The 16067-nt window shown below is 32.3% G+C and overlaps 5 non-coding genes across 5 annotated transcripts; all 5 read left to right on the top strand.

The window, feature by feature from the left end:
* Nucleotides 1–1935: 1935 nt before the first annotated feature.
* Nucleotides 1936–2007, top strand: TRNAQ-CUG (transfer RNA glutamine (anticodon CUG)). The gene has a single exon. It is a non-coding gene; the product is annotated as a tRNA-Gln (tRNA).
* A 2263-nt stretch (nucleotides 2008–4270) lies between these two features.
* Nucleotides 4271–4342, top strand: TRNAQ-CUG (transfer RNA glutamine (anticodon CUG)). The gene has a single exon. It is a non-coding gene; the product is annotated as a tRNA-Gln (tRNA).
* A 2262-nt stretch (nucleotides 4343–6604) lies between these two features.
* Nucleotides 6605–6676, top strand: TRNAQ-CUG (transfer RNA glutamine (anticodon CUG)). Its single transcript has one exon. It is a non-coding gene; the product is annotated as a tRNA-Gln (tRNA).
* A 2263-nt stretch (nucleotides 6677–8939) lies between these two features.
* On the top strand, nucleotides 8940–9011 carry TRNAQ-CUG (transfer RNA glutamine (anticodon CUG)). Its single transcript has one exon. It is a non-coding gene; the product is annotated as a tRNA-Gln (tRNA).
* A 2262-nt stretch (nucleotides 9012–11273) lies between these two features.
* Nucleotides 11274–11345, top strand: TRNAQ-CUG (transfer RNA glutamine (anticodon CUG)). The gene has a single exon. It is a non-coding gene; the product is annotated as a tRNA-Gln (tRNA).
* The last annotated feature ends 4722 nt before the right edge of the window (nucleotides 11346–16067 follow it).

Raw genomic sequence — 16067 nt, 5'->3', positions numbered from 1 at the left:
ATATGTTAATTATTTTGAAAGAGAAAACAAGATTAATACCTATGATACGTCTAATCAAATGAGAGTATTTTTTGATTGTGGAATTACAATTGAAAATCAGTGTGAAGTTTGTTTCCTTTTTCAGTTTCAAGGTTAACATCAAAACTGTATTTCTTCAATCGCAGTAATACCCCACTTTTGATTCCTCTACTCATGGTTTATGGAGGCTTGTTAATTAAATTATGCCCCATTTACATTATCAGTAAACAGAAGATTTAAAAATGTAGTGTCTTGAGTAATCCTTCTGAAATGAGTTTGAAAAAATCCCTTATATATTTGTAAAATGGCCCCACAGTGATTTGAACTCAGATAGCTGGATTCAAAGGCCCAAGTGCTAACCATCATAGAACCACTCATGCAAAAAAAAAGCACAAATTGCTGCAGCAATTTTGAAATATGGCAGTTTTTAATATTACGCAAACTAAGATGAACAGCATTTTATTAATTTCATATTTTGGTAAACATTTGCATATTTAAAACTGCTTGGAAAGGATGTTGCCCAAAGCAGTTATATAACATTAAACTTTGTTGGATATTCCTTACCACATGGGGTATCTTTTTGCAATAACATATAAGCGGCAAACTGAGGAATTATCTTCGGTAACAATGGAAACTTCACACTAGTACAGAAGCCGTCCATAATGTAATGGTAGGCACCTTGAACACTTAATCCAGTGATCCCTGTTCAAATTTCAGTTTGACCTTCCTGAGCTGTAAGATTATTGTTTGCCTTTACTTGTTGGAATTTTTGGTTTGAAAAATGTAATATTTAAGAACTTACTGTGACTTATTACCCTATAGATAAGTATTTATGCATATGTAGCAGTGCGAGTGTGTATGACTATATTAAAATATAAACATATAAATCATAACTAAACATAGCTAGTAGAGGTGAAAATAACAAAGAGTTGATGCCTATCCACATTTGAATCATGAGTATCTTTTCCTCTTTTTTCTATATATTCAGAAATTGAGATAGTTGTTTTTTGCTCATTGTTTTTGTAACAATATAGCTGATTTATACAGTGCGCATGAGTTGTGTATAGTGGTGAAAAGAAAATCAGATCAGTATCTACCTATAATACATCTAATCAAAAGATTATACTTTATGATTGCAGATTGACTCTTGAAAATCTGTCTGAGGACCTTTCTACTACACAAGTCCAACACTAATGTTCAGAATGACAAATCTTGTATCTCAATAATGCTGCAATTTTGATTCCTCTAGTTTTGTTTTGAGGACTGCGTCTACTTTAAAATGTGCTATCTTGTCCTGATCAATAACAGGAAGGTTAAAAAGGTAGTGTTGTGAATTAGCTCTCTGAAATGTGTTTGAGAAAAACAGGATATGATTTAAAAATGTCTAGGTATTTTGACAAGACCTTTGTGTCACATGTATTGCACATTTTGAGTTTCTACAACTTGCAAACAGCTGAAAGACATTTAGAAAACAATAATGTAATGACTATTTCAGCCTACTGGTATTTGCTGTGTGCAATCAATGAGCAAAGCTGACAGATGAGTAGTAGTTCATGACCAACAAAACGGCCCACTAAAGATGAAGTCAGATAATTGAATTCAAATTTCAAAGAGCTAACCATTATACCATGGAACCACCTCTACCAGAGACAGAGATACTGCTGCAGCAATTTGTAAATTTAAAAGGTTTTATTGTCGTACAATCAAAAACGAACAACATTTTATAACTTTCATAATATGGTAAACTTTTACATATTTAAAATACTTATGGAAGGATGCCATTCAAAAAATACAAATAGCATGATAACTCTTTTTACTATTAATATCCAATTGGGATATAGTTTTTGCAGCAACAATAAAGCTACCAACTGAGGCATTCTCTTCTTTCACAATGGCAAAAAATCTCAACTCAGGGAGGGTTCCATGGTGTAATGGTCAGCACTCTGGACTCTGAATCCAGTGATCCGAGTTCAAATCTGGGTGGGACCTTCCAACCTTTTAGAATTTAATATGCCATTGACTTTTAAGAATTTTAGTCTCAGAAAATATAATCTTCACTTTATATACTTATACATATAAACTTGTATATAGCTATTGATGTGTATGTAGCCATATCTTTCTTTGTAGCTCCATGAAAATATAAAATACAAATGATTAAATATGGAATCTGTAGAGGTGAAAATCAGAAACAGATGTTGTCTATCCACATTTTAACACAAGTAGATTTTCCTCTTCTTCTCTATGTCCAGGAAATGAGATAGTTTCTTGTTGCTCATTTCTTTCTGACCATATTCTTAACTTCTACAGTGCATTTCATATGTTAATTATTTTGAAAGAGAAAACAAGATTAATACCTATGATACGTCTAATCAAATGAAAGTATTTTTTGGTTGTGGAATTACCATTGAAAATCAGTGTGAAGTTTGTTTCCTTTTTCAGTTTCAAGGTTAACATCAAAACTGTATTTCTTCAATCGCAGTAATACCCCACTTTTGATTCCTCTACTCATGGTTTATGGAGGCTTGTTAATTAAATTATGCCCCATTTACATTATCAGTAAACAGAAGATTAAAAAATGTAGTGTCTTGAGTAATCCTTCTGAAATGAGTTTGAAAAAATCCCTTATATATTTGTAAAATGGCCCCACAGCGATTTGAACTCAGATAGCTGGATTCAAAGGCCCAAGTGCTAACCATCATAGAACCACTCATGCTAAAAAAAAAAGCACAAATTGCTGCAGCAATTTTGAAATATGGTAGTTTTTAGTATTACACAAACTAAGATGAACAGCATTTTATTAATTTCATATTTTGGTAAACATTTGCATATTTAAAACTGCTTGGAAAGGATGTTGCCCAAAGCAGTTATATAACATTAAACTTTGTTGGATATTCCTTACCACATCGGGTATCTTTTTGCAATAACATATAAGCGGCAAACTGAGGAATTATCTTCGGTAACAATGGAAACTTCACACTAGTACAGAAGCCGTCCATAATGTAATGGTAGGCACCTTGAACACTTAATGCAGTGATCCCTGTTCAAATTTCAGTTTGACCTTCCTGAGCTGTAAGATTATTGTTTGCCTTTACTTGTTGGAATTTTTGGTTTGAAAAATGTAATATTTAAGAACTTACTGTGACTTATTACCCTATAGATAAGTATTTATGCATATGTAGCAGTGCGAGTGTGTATGACTATATTAAAATATAAACATATAAATCATAACTAAACATAGCTAGTAGAGGTGAAAATAATAAAGAGTTGATGCCTATCCACATTTGAATCATGAGTATCATTTCCTCTTTTTTCTATATATTCAGAAATTGAGATAGTTGTTTTTTGCTCATTGTTTTTGTAACAATATAGCTGATTTATACAGTGAGCATGAGTTGTGTATAGTGGTGAAAAGAAAATCAGATCAGTATCTACCTATAATACATCTAATCAAAAGATTATACTTTATGATTGCAGATTGACTCTTGGAAATCTGTCTGAGGACCTTTCTACTACACAATTCCAACACTAATGTTCAGAATGACAAATCTTGTATCTCAATAATGCTGCAATTTTGATTCCTCTAGTTTTGTTTTGAGGACTGCGTCTACTTTAAAATGTGCTATCTTGTCCTGATCAATAACAGGAAGGTTAAAAAGGTAGTGTTGTGAATTAGCTCTCTGAAATGTGTTTGAGAAAAACAGGATATGATTTAAAAATGTCTAGGTATTTTGACAAGACCTTTGTGTCACATGTATTGCACATTTTGAGTTTCTACAACTTGCAAACAGCTGAAAGACATTTAGAAAACAATAATGTAATGACTATTTCAGCCTACTGGCATTTGCTGTGTGCAATCAATGAGCAAAGCTGACAGATGAGTAGTAGTTCATGAGCAACAAAACGGCCCACTAAAGATGAAGTCAGATAATTGAATTCAAATTTCAAAGAGCTAACCATTATACCATGGAACCACCTCTACCAGAGACAGAGATACTGCTGCAGCAATTTATAAATTTAAAAGGTTTTATTGTTGTACAATCAAAAACGAACAACATTTTATAACTTTCATAATATGGTAAACTTTTACATATTTAAAATACTTATGGAAGGATGCCATTAAAAAAATACAAATAGCATTATAACTCTTTTTACTATTAATATCCAATTGGGATATAGTTTTTGCAGCAACAATAAAGCTACCAACTGAGGCATTCTCTTCTTTCACAATGGCAAAAAATCTCAACTCATGGAGGGTTCCATGGTGTAATGCTCAGCACTCTGGACTCTGAATCCAGTGATCTGAGTTCAAATCTCGGTGGGACCTTCCAACCTTTTAGAATTTAATATGCCATTGACTTTTAAGAATTTTAGTCTCAGAAAATATAATCTTCACTTTATATACTTATAAATATAAACTTGTATATAGCTATTGATGTGTATGTAGCCATATCTTTCTTTGTAGCTCCATGAAAATATAAAATACAAATGATTAAATATTGAATCTGTAGAGGTGAAAATCAGAAACAGATGTTGTCTATCCACATTTTAACACAAGTAGATTTTCCTCTATCTTCTCCATGTCCAGGAAATGAGATAGTTTCTTTTTGCTCATTTCTTTCTGACCATATTCTTAACTTCTACAGTGCATTTCATATGTTAATTATTTTGAAAGAGAAAACAAGATTAATACCTATGATACGTCTAATCAAATGAGAGTATTTTTTGATTGTGGAATTACAATTGAAAATCAGTGTGAAGTTTGTTTCCTTTTTCAGTTTCAAGGTTAACATCAAAACTGTATTTCTTCAATCGCAGTAATACCCCACTTTTGATTCCTCTACTCATGGTTTATGGAGGCTTGTTAATTAAATTATGCCCCATTTACATTATCAGTAAACAGAAGATTTAAAAATGTAGTGTCTTGAGTAATCCTTCTGAAATGAGTTTGAAAAAATCCCTTATATATTTGTAAAATGGCCCCACAGTGATTTGAACTCAGATAGCTGGATTCAAAGGCCCAAGTGCTAACCATCATAGAACCACTCATGCAAAAAAAAAGCACAAATTGCTGCAGCAATTTTGAAATATGGCAGTTTTTAATATTACGCAAACTAAGATGAACAGCATTTTATTAATTTCATATTTTGGTAAACATTTGCATATTTAAAACTGCTTGGAAAGGATGTTGCCCAAAGCAGTTATATAACATTAAACTTTGTTGGATATTCCTTACCACATGGGGTATCTTTTTGCAATAACATATAAGAGGCAAACTGAGGAATTATCTTCGGTAACAATGGAAACTTCACACTAGTACAGAAGCCGTCCATAATGTAATGGTAGGCACCTTGAACACTTAATCCAGTGATCCCTGTTCAAATTTCAGTTTGACCTTCCTGAGCTGTAAGATTATTGTTTGCCTTTACTTGTTGGAATTTTTGGTTTGAAAAATGTAATATTTAAGAACTTACTGTGACTTATTACCCTATAGATAAGTATTTATGCATATGTAGCAGTGCGAGTGTGTATGACTATATTAAAATATAAACATATAAATCATAACTAAACATAGCTAGTAGAGGTGAAAATAACAAAGAGTTGATGCCTATCCACATTTGAATCATGAGTATCTTTTCCTCTTTTTTCTATATATTCAGAAATTGAGATAGTTGTTTTTTGCTCATTGTTTTTGTAACAATATAGCTGATTTATACAGTGCGCATGAGTTGTGTATAGTGGTGAAAAGAAAATCAGATCAGTATCTACCTATAATACATCTAATCAAAAGATTATACTTTATGATTGCAGATTGACTCTTGAAAATCTGTCTGAGGACCTTTCTACTACACAAGTCCAACACTAATGTTCAGAATGACAAATCTTGTATCTCAATAATGCTGCAATTTTGATTCCTCTAGTTTTGTTTTGAGGACTGCGTCTACTTTAAAATGTGCTATCTTGTCCTGATCAATAACAGGAAGGTTAAAAAGGTAGTGTTGTGAATTAGCTCTCTGAAATGTGTTTGAGAAAAACAGGATATGATTTAAAAATGTCTAGGTATTTTGACAAGACCTTTGTGTCACATGTATTGCACATTTTGAGTTTCTACAACTTGCAAACAGCTGAAAGACATTTAGAAAACAATAATGTAATGACTATTTCAGCCTACTGGTATTTGCTGTGTGCAATCAATGAGCAAAGCTGACAGATGAGTAGTAGTTCATGAGCAACAAAACGGCCCACTAAAGATGAAGTCAGATAATTGAATTCAAATTTCAAAGAGCTAACCATTATACCATGGAACCACCTCTACCAGAGACAGAGATACTGCTGCAGCAATTTGTAAATTTAAAAGGTTTTATTGTCGTACAATCAAAAACGAACAACATTTTATAACTTTCATAATATGGTAAACTTTTACATATTTAAAATACTTATGGAAGGATGCCATTCAAAAAATACAAATAGCATGATAACTCTTTTTACTATTAATATCCAATTGGGATATAGTTTTTGCAGCAACAATAAAGCTACCAACTGAGGCATTCTCTTCTTTCACAATGGCAAAAAATCTCAACTCAGGGAGGGTTCCATGGTGTAATGGTCAGCACTCTGGACTCTGAATCCAGTGATCCGAGTTCAAATCTGGGTGGGACCTTCCAACCTTTTAGAATTTAATATGCCATTGACTTTTAAGAATTTTAGTCTCAGAAAATATAATCTTCACTTTATATACTTATACATATAAACTTGTATATAGCTATTGATGTGTATGTAGCCATATCTTTCTTTGTAGCTCCATGAAAATATAAAATACAAATGATTAAATATGGAATCTGTAGAGGTGAAAATCAGAAACAGATGTTGTCTATCCACATTTTAACACAAGTAGATTTTCCTCTTCTTCTCTATGTCCAGGAAATGAGATAGTTTCTTGTTGCTCATTTCTTTCTGACCATATTCTTAACTTCTACAGTGCATTTCATATGTTAATTATTTTGAAAGAGAAAACAAGATTAATACCTATGATACGTCTAATCAAATGAAAGTATTTTTTGGTTGTGGAATTACCATTGAAAATCAGTGTGAAGTTTGTTTCCTTTTTCAGTTTCAAGGTTAACATCAAAACTGTATTTCTTCAATCGCAGTAATACCCCACTTTTGATTCCTCTACTCATGGTTTATGGAGGCTTGTTAATTAAATTATGCCCCATTTACATTATCAGTAAACAGAAGATTAAAAAATGTAGTGTCTTGAGTAATCCTTCTGAAATGAGTTTGAAAAAATCCCTTATATATTTGTAAAATGGCCCCACAGTGATTTGAACTCAGATAGCTGGATTCAAAGGCCCAAGTGCTAACCATCATAGAACCACTCATGCTAACAAAAAAAGCACAAATTGCTGCAGCAATTTTGAAATATGGTAGTTTTTAATATTACGCAAACTAAGATGAACAGCATTTTATTAATTTTATATTTTGGTAAACATTTGCATATTTAAAACTGCTTGGAAAGGATGTTGCCCAAAGCAGTTATATAACATTAAACTTTGTTGGATATTCCTTACCACATGGGGTATCTTTTTGCAATAACATATAAGCGGCAAACTGAGGAATTATCTTCGGTAACAATGGAAACTTCACACTAGTACAGAAGCCGTCCATAATGTAATGGTAGGCACCTTGAACACTTAATCCAGTGATCCCTGTTCAAATTTCATTTTGACCTTCCTGAGCTGTAAGATTATTGTTTGCCTTTACTTGTTGGAATTTTTGGTTTGAAAAATGTAATATTTAAGAACTTACTGTGACTTATTACCCTATAGATAAGTATTTATGCATATGTAGCAGTGCGAGTGTGTATGACTATATTAAAATATAAACATATAAATCATAACTAAACATAGCTAGTAGAGGTGAAAATAACAAATAGTTGATGCCTATCCACATTTGAATCATGAGTATCATTTCCTCTTTTTTTTATATATTCAGAAATTGAGATAGTTGTTTTTTGCTCATTGGTTTTGTAACAATATAGCTGATTTATACAGTGAGCATGAGTTGTGTATAGTGGTGAAAAGAAAATCAGATCAGTATCTACCTATAATACATCTAATCAAAAGATTATACTTTATGATTGCAGATTGACTCTTGGAAATCTGTCTGAGGACCTTTCTACTACACAATTCCAACACTAATGTTCAGAATGACAAATCTTGTATCTCAATAATGCTGCAATTTTGATTCCTCTAGTTTTGTTTTGAGGACTGCGTCTACTTTAAAATGTGCTATCTTGTCCTGATCAATAACAGGAAGGTTAAAAAGGTAGTGTTGTGAATTAGCTCTCTGAAATGTGTTTGAGAAAAACAGGATATGATTAAAAAATGTCTAGGTATTTTGACAAGACCTTTGTGTCACATGTATTGCACATTTTGAGTTTCTACAACTTGCAAACAGCTGAAAGACATTTAGAAAACAATAATGTAATGACTATTTCAGCCTACTGGCATTTGCTGTGTGCAATCAATGAGCAAAGCTGACAGATGAGTAGTAGTTCATGAGCAACAAAACGGCCCACTAAAGATGAAGTCAGATAATTGAATTCAAATTTCAAAGAGCTAACCATTATACCATGGAACCACCTCTACCAGAGACAGAGATACTGCTGCAGCAATTTATAAATTTAAAAGGTTTTATTGTTGTACAATCAAAAACGAACAACATTTTATAACTTTCATAATATGGTAAACTTTTACATATTTAAAATACTTATGGAAGGATGCCATTAAAAAAATACAAATAGCATTATAACTCTTTTTACTATTAATATCCAATTGGGATATAGTTTTTGCAGCAACAATAAAGCTACCAACTGAGGCATTCTCTTCTTTCACAATGGCAAAAAATCTCAACTCATGGAGGGTTCCATGGTGTAATGCTCAGCACTCTGGACTCTGAATCCAGTGATCTGAGTTCAAATCTCGGTGGGACCTTCCAACCTTTTAGAATTTAATATGCCATTGACTTTTAAGAATTTTAGTCTCAGAAAATATAATCTTCACTTTATATACTTATAAATATAAACTTGTATATAGCTATTGATGTGTATGTAGCCATATCTTTCTTTGTAGCTCCATGAAAATATAAAATACAAATGATTAAATATTGAATCTGTAGAGGTGAAAATCAGAAACAGATGTTGTCTATCCACATTTTAACACAAGTAGATTTTCCTCTATCTTCTCCATGTCCAGGAAATGAGATAGTTTCTTTTTGCTCATTTCTTTCTGACCATATTCTTAACTTCTACAGTGCATTTCATATGTTAATTATTTTGAAAGAGAAAACAAGATTAATACCTATGATACGTCTAATCAAATGAGAGTATTTTTTGATTGTGGAATTACAATTGAAAATCAGTGTGAAGTTTGTTTCCTTTTTCAGTTTCAAGGTTAACATCAAAACTGTATTTCTTCAATCGCAGTAATACCCCACTTTTGATTCCTCTACTCATGGTTTATGGAGGCTTGTTAATTAAATTATGCCCCATTTACATTATCAGTAAACAGAAGATTTAAAAATGTAGTGTCTTGAGTAATCCTTCTGAAATGAGTTTGAAAAAATCCCTTATATATTTGTAAAATGGCCCCACAGTGATTTGAACTCAGATAGCTGGATTCAAAGGCCCAAGTGCTAACCATCATAGAACCACTCATGCAAAAAAAAAGCACAAATTGCTGCAGCAATTTTGAAATATGGCAGTTTTTAATATTACGCAAACTAAGATGAACAGCATTTTATTAATTTCATATTTTGGTAAACATTTGCATATTTAAAACTGCTTGGAAAGGATGTTGCCCAAAGCAGTTATATAACATTAAACTTTGTTGGATATTCCTTACCACATGGGGTATCTTTTTGCAATAACATATAAGAGGCAAACTGAGGAATTATCTTCGGTAACAATGGAAACTTCACACTAGTACAGAAGCCGTCCATAATGTAATGGTAGGCACCTTGAACACTTAATCCAGTGATCCCTGTTCAAATTTCAGTTTGACCTTCCTGAGCTGTAAGATTATTGTTTGCCTTTACTTGTTGGAATTTTTGGTTTGAAAAATGTAATATTTAAGAACTTACTGTGACTTATTACCCTATAGATAAGTATTTATGCATATGTAGCAGTGCGAGTGTGTATGACTATATTAAAATATAAACATATAAATCATAACTAAACATAGCTAGTAGAGGTGAAAATAACAAAGAGTTGATGCCTATCCACATTTGAATCATGAGTATCTTTTCCTCTTTTTTCTATATATTCAGAAATTGAGATAGTTGTTTTTTGCTCATTGTTTTTGTAACAATATAGCTGATTTATACAGTGCGCATGAGTTGTGTATAGTGGTGAAAAGAAAATCAGATCAGTATCTACCTATAATACATCTAATCAAAAGATTATACTTTATGATTGCAGATTGACTCTTGAAAATCTGTCTGAGGACCTTTCTACTACACAAGTCCAACACTAATGTTCAGAATGACAAATCTTGTATCTCAATAATGCTGCAATTTTGATTCCTCTAGTTTTGTTTTGAGGACTGCGTCTACTTTAAAATGTGCTATCTTGTCCTGATCAATAACAGGAAGGTTAAAAAGGTAGTGTTGTGAATTAGCTCTCTGAAATGTGTTTGAGAAAAACAGGATATGATTTAAAAATGTCTAGGTATTTTGACAAGACCTTTGTGTCACATGTATTGCACATTTTGAGTTTCTACAACTTGCAAACAGCTGAAAGACATTTAGAAAACAATAATGTAATGACTATTTCAGCCTACTGGTATTTGCTGTGTGCAATCAATGAGCAAAGCTGACAGATGAGTAGTAGTTCATGAGCAACAAAACGGCCCACTAAAGATGAAGTCAGATAATTGAATTCAAATTTCAAAGAGCTAACCATTATACCATGGAACCACCTCTACCAGAGACAGAGATACTGCTGCAGCAATTTGTAAATTTAAAAGGTTTTATTGTTATACAATCAAAAACGAACAACATTTTATAACTTTCATAATATGGTAAACTTTTACATATTTAAAATACTTATGGAAGTATGCCATTCAAAAAATACAAATAGCGTGATAACTCTTTTTACTATTAATATCCAATTGGGATATAGTTTTTGCAGCAACAATAAAGCTACCAACTGAGGCATTCTCTTCTTTCACAATGGCAAAAAATCTCAACTCATGGAGGGTTCCATGGTGTAATGGTCAGCACTCTGGACTCTGAATCCAGTGATCCGAGTTCAAATCTGGGTGGGACCTTCCAACCTTTTAGAATTTAATATGCCATTGACTTTTAAGAATTTTAGTCTCAGAAAATATAATCTTCACTTTATATACTTATACATATAAACTTGTATATAGCTATTGATGTGTATGTAGCCATATCTTTCTTTGTAGCTCCATGAAAATATAAAATACAAATGATTAAATATGGAATCTGTAGAGGTGAAAATCAGAAACAGATGTTGTCTATCCACATTTTAACACAAGTAGATTTTCCTCTTCTTCTCTATGTCCAGGAAATGAGATAGTTTCTTGTTGCTCATTTCTTTCTGACCATATTCTTAACTTCTACAGTGCATTTCATATGTTAATTATTTTGAAAGAGAAAACAAGATTAATACCTATGATACGTCTAATCAAATGAGAGTATTTTTTGGTTGTGGAATTACCATTGAAAATCAGTGTGAAGTTTGTTTCCTTTTTCAGTTTCAAGGTTAACATCAAAACTGTATTTCTTCAATCGCAGTAATACCCCACTTTTGATTCCTCTACTCATGGTTTATGGAGGCTTGTTAATTAAATTATGCCCCATTTACATTATCAGTAAACAGAAGATTTAAAAATGTAGTGTCTTGAGTAATCCTTCTGAAATGAGTTTGAAAAAAACCCTGATATATTTGTAAAATGGCCCCACAGCGATTTGAACTCAGATAGCTGGATTCAAAGGCCCAAGTGCTAACCATTACATCATAGAACCACTCATGCTAAAAAAAAAAGCACAAATTGCTGCAGCAATTTTGAAATATGGTAGTTTTTAATATTACGCAAACTAAGATGAACAGCATTTTATTAATTTCATATTTTGGTAAACATTTGCATATTTTAAACTGCTTGGAAAGGATGTTGCCCAAAGCAGTTATATAACATTAAACTTTGTTGGATATTCCTTACCACATGGGGTATCTTTTTGCAATAACATATAAGCGGCAAACTGAGGAATTATCTTCGGTAACAATGGAAACTTCACACTAGTACAGAAGCCGTCCATAATGTAATGGTAGGCACCTTGAACACTTAATCCAGTGATCCCTGTTCAAATTTCAGTTTGACCTTCCTGAGCTGTAAGATTATTGTTTGCCTTTACTTGTTGGAATTTTTGGTTTGAAAAATGTAATATTTAAGAACTTACTGTGACTTATTACCCTATAGATAAGTATTTATGCATATGTAGCAGTGCAAGTGTGTATGACTATATTAAAATATAAACATATAAATCATAACTAAACATAGCTAGTAGAGGTGAAAATAACAAAGAGTTGATGCCTATCCACATTTGAATCATGAGTATCATTTCCTCTTTTTTCTATATATTCAGAAATTGAGATAGTTGTTTTTTGCTCATTGGTTTTGTAACAATATAGCTGATTTATACAGTGAGCATGAGTTGTGTATAGTGGTGAAAAGAAAATCAGATCAGTATCTACCTATAATACATCTAATCAAAAGATTATACTTTATGATTGCAGATTGACTCTTGGAAATCTGTCTGAGGACCTTTCTACTACACAATTCCAACACTAATGTTCAGAATGACAAATCTTGTATCTCAATAATGCTGCAATTTTGATTCCTCTAGTTTTGTTTTGAGGACTGCGTCTACTTTAAAATGTGCTATCTTGTCCTGATCAATAACAGGAAGGTTAAAAAGGTAGTGTTGTGAATTAGCTCTCTGAAATGTGTTTGAGAAAAACAAGATATGATTAAAAAATGTCTAGGTATTTTGACAAGACCTTTGTGTCACATGTATTGCACATTTTGAGTTTCTACAACTTGCAAACAGCTGAAAGACATTTAGAAAACAATAATGTAATGACTATTTCAGCCTACTGGCATTTGCTGTGTGCAATCAATGAGCAAAGCTGACAGATGAGTAGTAGTTCATGAGCAACAAAACGGCCCACTAAAGATGAAGTCAGATAATTGAATTCAAATTTCAAAGAGCTAACCATTATACCATGGAACCACCTCTACCAGAGACAGAGATACTGCTGCAGCAATTTGTAAATTTAAAAGGTTTTATTGTTGTACAATCAAAAACGAACAACATTTTATAACTTTCATAATATGGTAAACTTTTACATATTTAAAATACTTATGGAAGGATGCCATTCAAAAAATACAAATAGCATTATAACTCTTTTTACTATTAATATCCAATTGGGATATAGTTTTTGCAGCAACAATAAAGCTACCCACTGAGGCATTCATTTCTTTCAAAATGGCAAAAAATCTAAACTCATGGAGGGTTCCATGCTGTAATGGTCAGCACTCTGGACTCTGAATCCAGTCATCCGAGTTCAAATCTCAGTGGGACCTTCCAACCTTTTAGAATTTAATATGCCATTGACTTTTAAGAATTTTAGTCTCAGAAAATATAATCTTTACTTTATATACTTATACATATAAACTTGTATATAGCCATTGATGTGTATGTAGCCATATCTTTCTTTGTAGCTCCATGAAAATATAAAATACAAATGATTAAATATTGAATCTGTAGAGGTGAAAATCAGAAACAGAGGTTGTCTATCCACATTTTAACACAAGTAGATTTTCCTCTATCTTCTCCATGTCCAGGAAATGAGATAGTTTCTTTTTGCTCATTTCTTTCTGACCATATTCTTAACTTCTACAGTGCATTTCATATGTTAATTATTTTGAAAGAGAAAACAAGATTAATACCTATGATACGTCTAATCAAATGAGAGTATTTTTTGATTGTGGAATTACCATTGAAAAACAGTGTGAAGTTTGTTTCCCTTTTCAGTTTCAAGGTTAAGATCAAAACTGTATTTCTTCAATCGCAGTAATACCCCACTTTTGATTCCTCTACTCATGGTTTATGGAGGCTTGTTAATTAAATTATGCCCCATTTACATTATCAGTAAACAGAAGATTTAAAAATGTAGTGTCTTGAGTAATCCTTCTGAAATGAGTTTGAAAAAATCCCTTATATATTTGTAAAATGGCCCCACAGCGATTTGAACTCAGATAGCTGGATTCAAAGGCCCAAGTGCTAACCATCATAGAACCACTCATGTTAAAAAAAAAGCACAAATTGCTGCAGCAATTTTGAAATATGGTAGTTTTTAATATTACGCAAACTAAGATGAACAGCATTTTATTAATTTCATATTTTGGTAAACATTTGCATATTTAAAACTGCTTGGAAAGGATGTTGCCCAAAGCAGTTATATAACATTAAACTTTGTTGGATATTCCTTACCACATGGGGTATCTTTTTGCAATAACATATAAGAGGCAAACTGAGGAATTATCTTCGGTAACAATGGAAACTTCACACTAGTACAGAAGCCGTCCATAATGTAATGGTAGGCACCTTGAACACTTAATCCAGTGATCCCTGTTCAAATTTCAGTTTGACCTTCCTGAGCTGTAAGATTATTGTTTGCCTTTACTTGTTGGAATTTTTGGTTTGAAAAATGTAATATTTAAGAACTTACTGTGACTTATTACCCTATAGATAAGTATTTATGCATATGTAGCAGTGCGAGTGTGTATGACTATATTAAAATATAAACATATAAATCATAACTAAACATAGCTAGTAGAGGTGAAAATAACAAAGAGTTGATGCCTATCCACATTTGAATCATGAGTATCTTTTCCTCTTTTTTCTATATATTCAGAAATTGAGATAGTTGTTTTTTGCTCATTGGTTTTGTAACAATATAGCTGATTTATACAGTGCGCATGAGTTGTGTATAGTGGTAAAAAGAAAATCAGATCAGTATCTACCTATAATACATCTAATCAAATGATTATACTTTATGATTGCAGATTGACTCTTGGAAATCTGTCTGAGGACCTTTCTACTACACAAGTCCAACACTAATGTTCAGAATGACAAATCTTGTATCTCAATAATGCTGCAATTTTGATTCCTCTAGTTTTGTTTTGAGGACTGCGTCTACTTTAAAATGTGCTATCTTGTCCTGATCAATAACAGGAAGGTTAAAAAGGTAGTGTTGTGAATTAGCTCTCTGAAATGTGTTTGAGAAAAACAGGATATGATTTAAAAATGTCTAGGTATTTTGACAAGACCTTTGTGTCACATGTATTGCACATTTTGAGTTTCTACAACTTGCAAACAGCTGAAAGACATTTAGAAAACAATAATGTAATGACTATTTCAGCCTACTGGTATTTGCTGTGTGCAATCAATGAGCAAAGCTGACAGATGAGTAGTAGTTCATGAGCAACAAAACGGCCCACTAAAGATGAAGTCAGATAATTGAATTCAAATTTCAAAGAGCTAACCATTATACCATGGAACCACCTCTACCAGAGACAGAGATACTGCTGCAGCAATTTGTAAATTTAAAAGGTTTTATTGTTGTACAATCAAAAACGAACAAAATTTTATAACTTTCATAATATGGTAAACTTTTACATATTTAAAATACTTATGGAAGGATGCCATTCAAAAAATACAAATAGCATTATAACTCTTTTTACTATTAATATCCAATTGGGATATAGTTTTTGCAGCAACAATAAAGCTACCCACTGAGGCATTCATTTCTTTCAAAATGGCAAAAAATCTAAACTCATGGAGGGTTCCATGCTGTAATGGTCAGCACTCTTGACTCTGAATCCAGTGATCCGAGTTCAAATCTCGGTGGGACCTTCCAACCTTTTAGAATTTAATATGCCATTGACTTTTAAGAATTTTAG

This window comes from Pleurodeles waltl, chromosome 2_1 (assembly GCF_031143425.1).
Source record: "Pleurodeles waltl isolate 20211129_DDA chromosome 2_1, aPleWal1.hap1.20221129, whole genome shotgun sequence".
Taxonomy (NCBI): Eukaryota; Metazoa; Chordata; class Amphibia; order Caudata; family Salamandridae; genus Pleurodeles; species Pleurodeles waltl.
The sequence above is the reverse complement of the archived record's forward strand: the minus strand, read 5'-3'. Positions and strand labels throughout refer to the sequence as shown.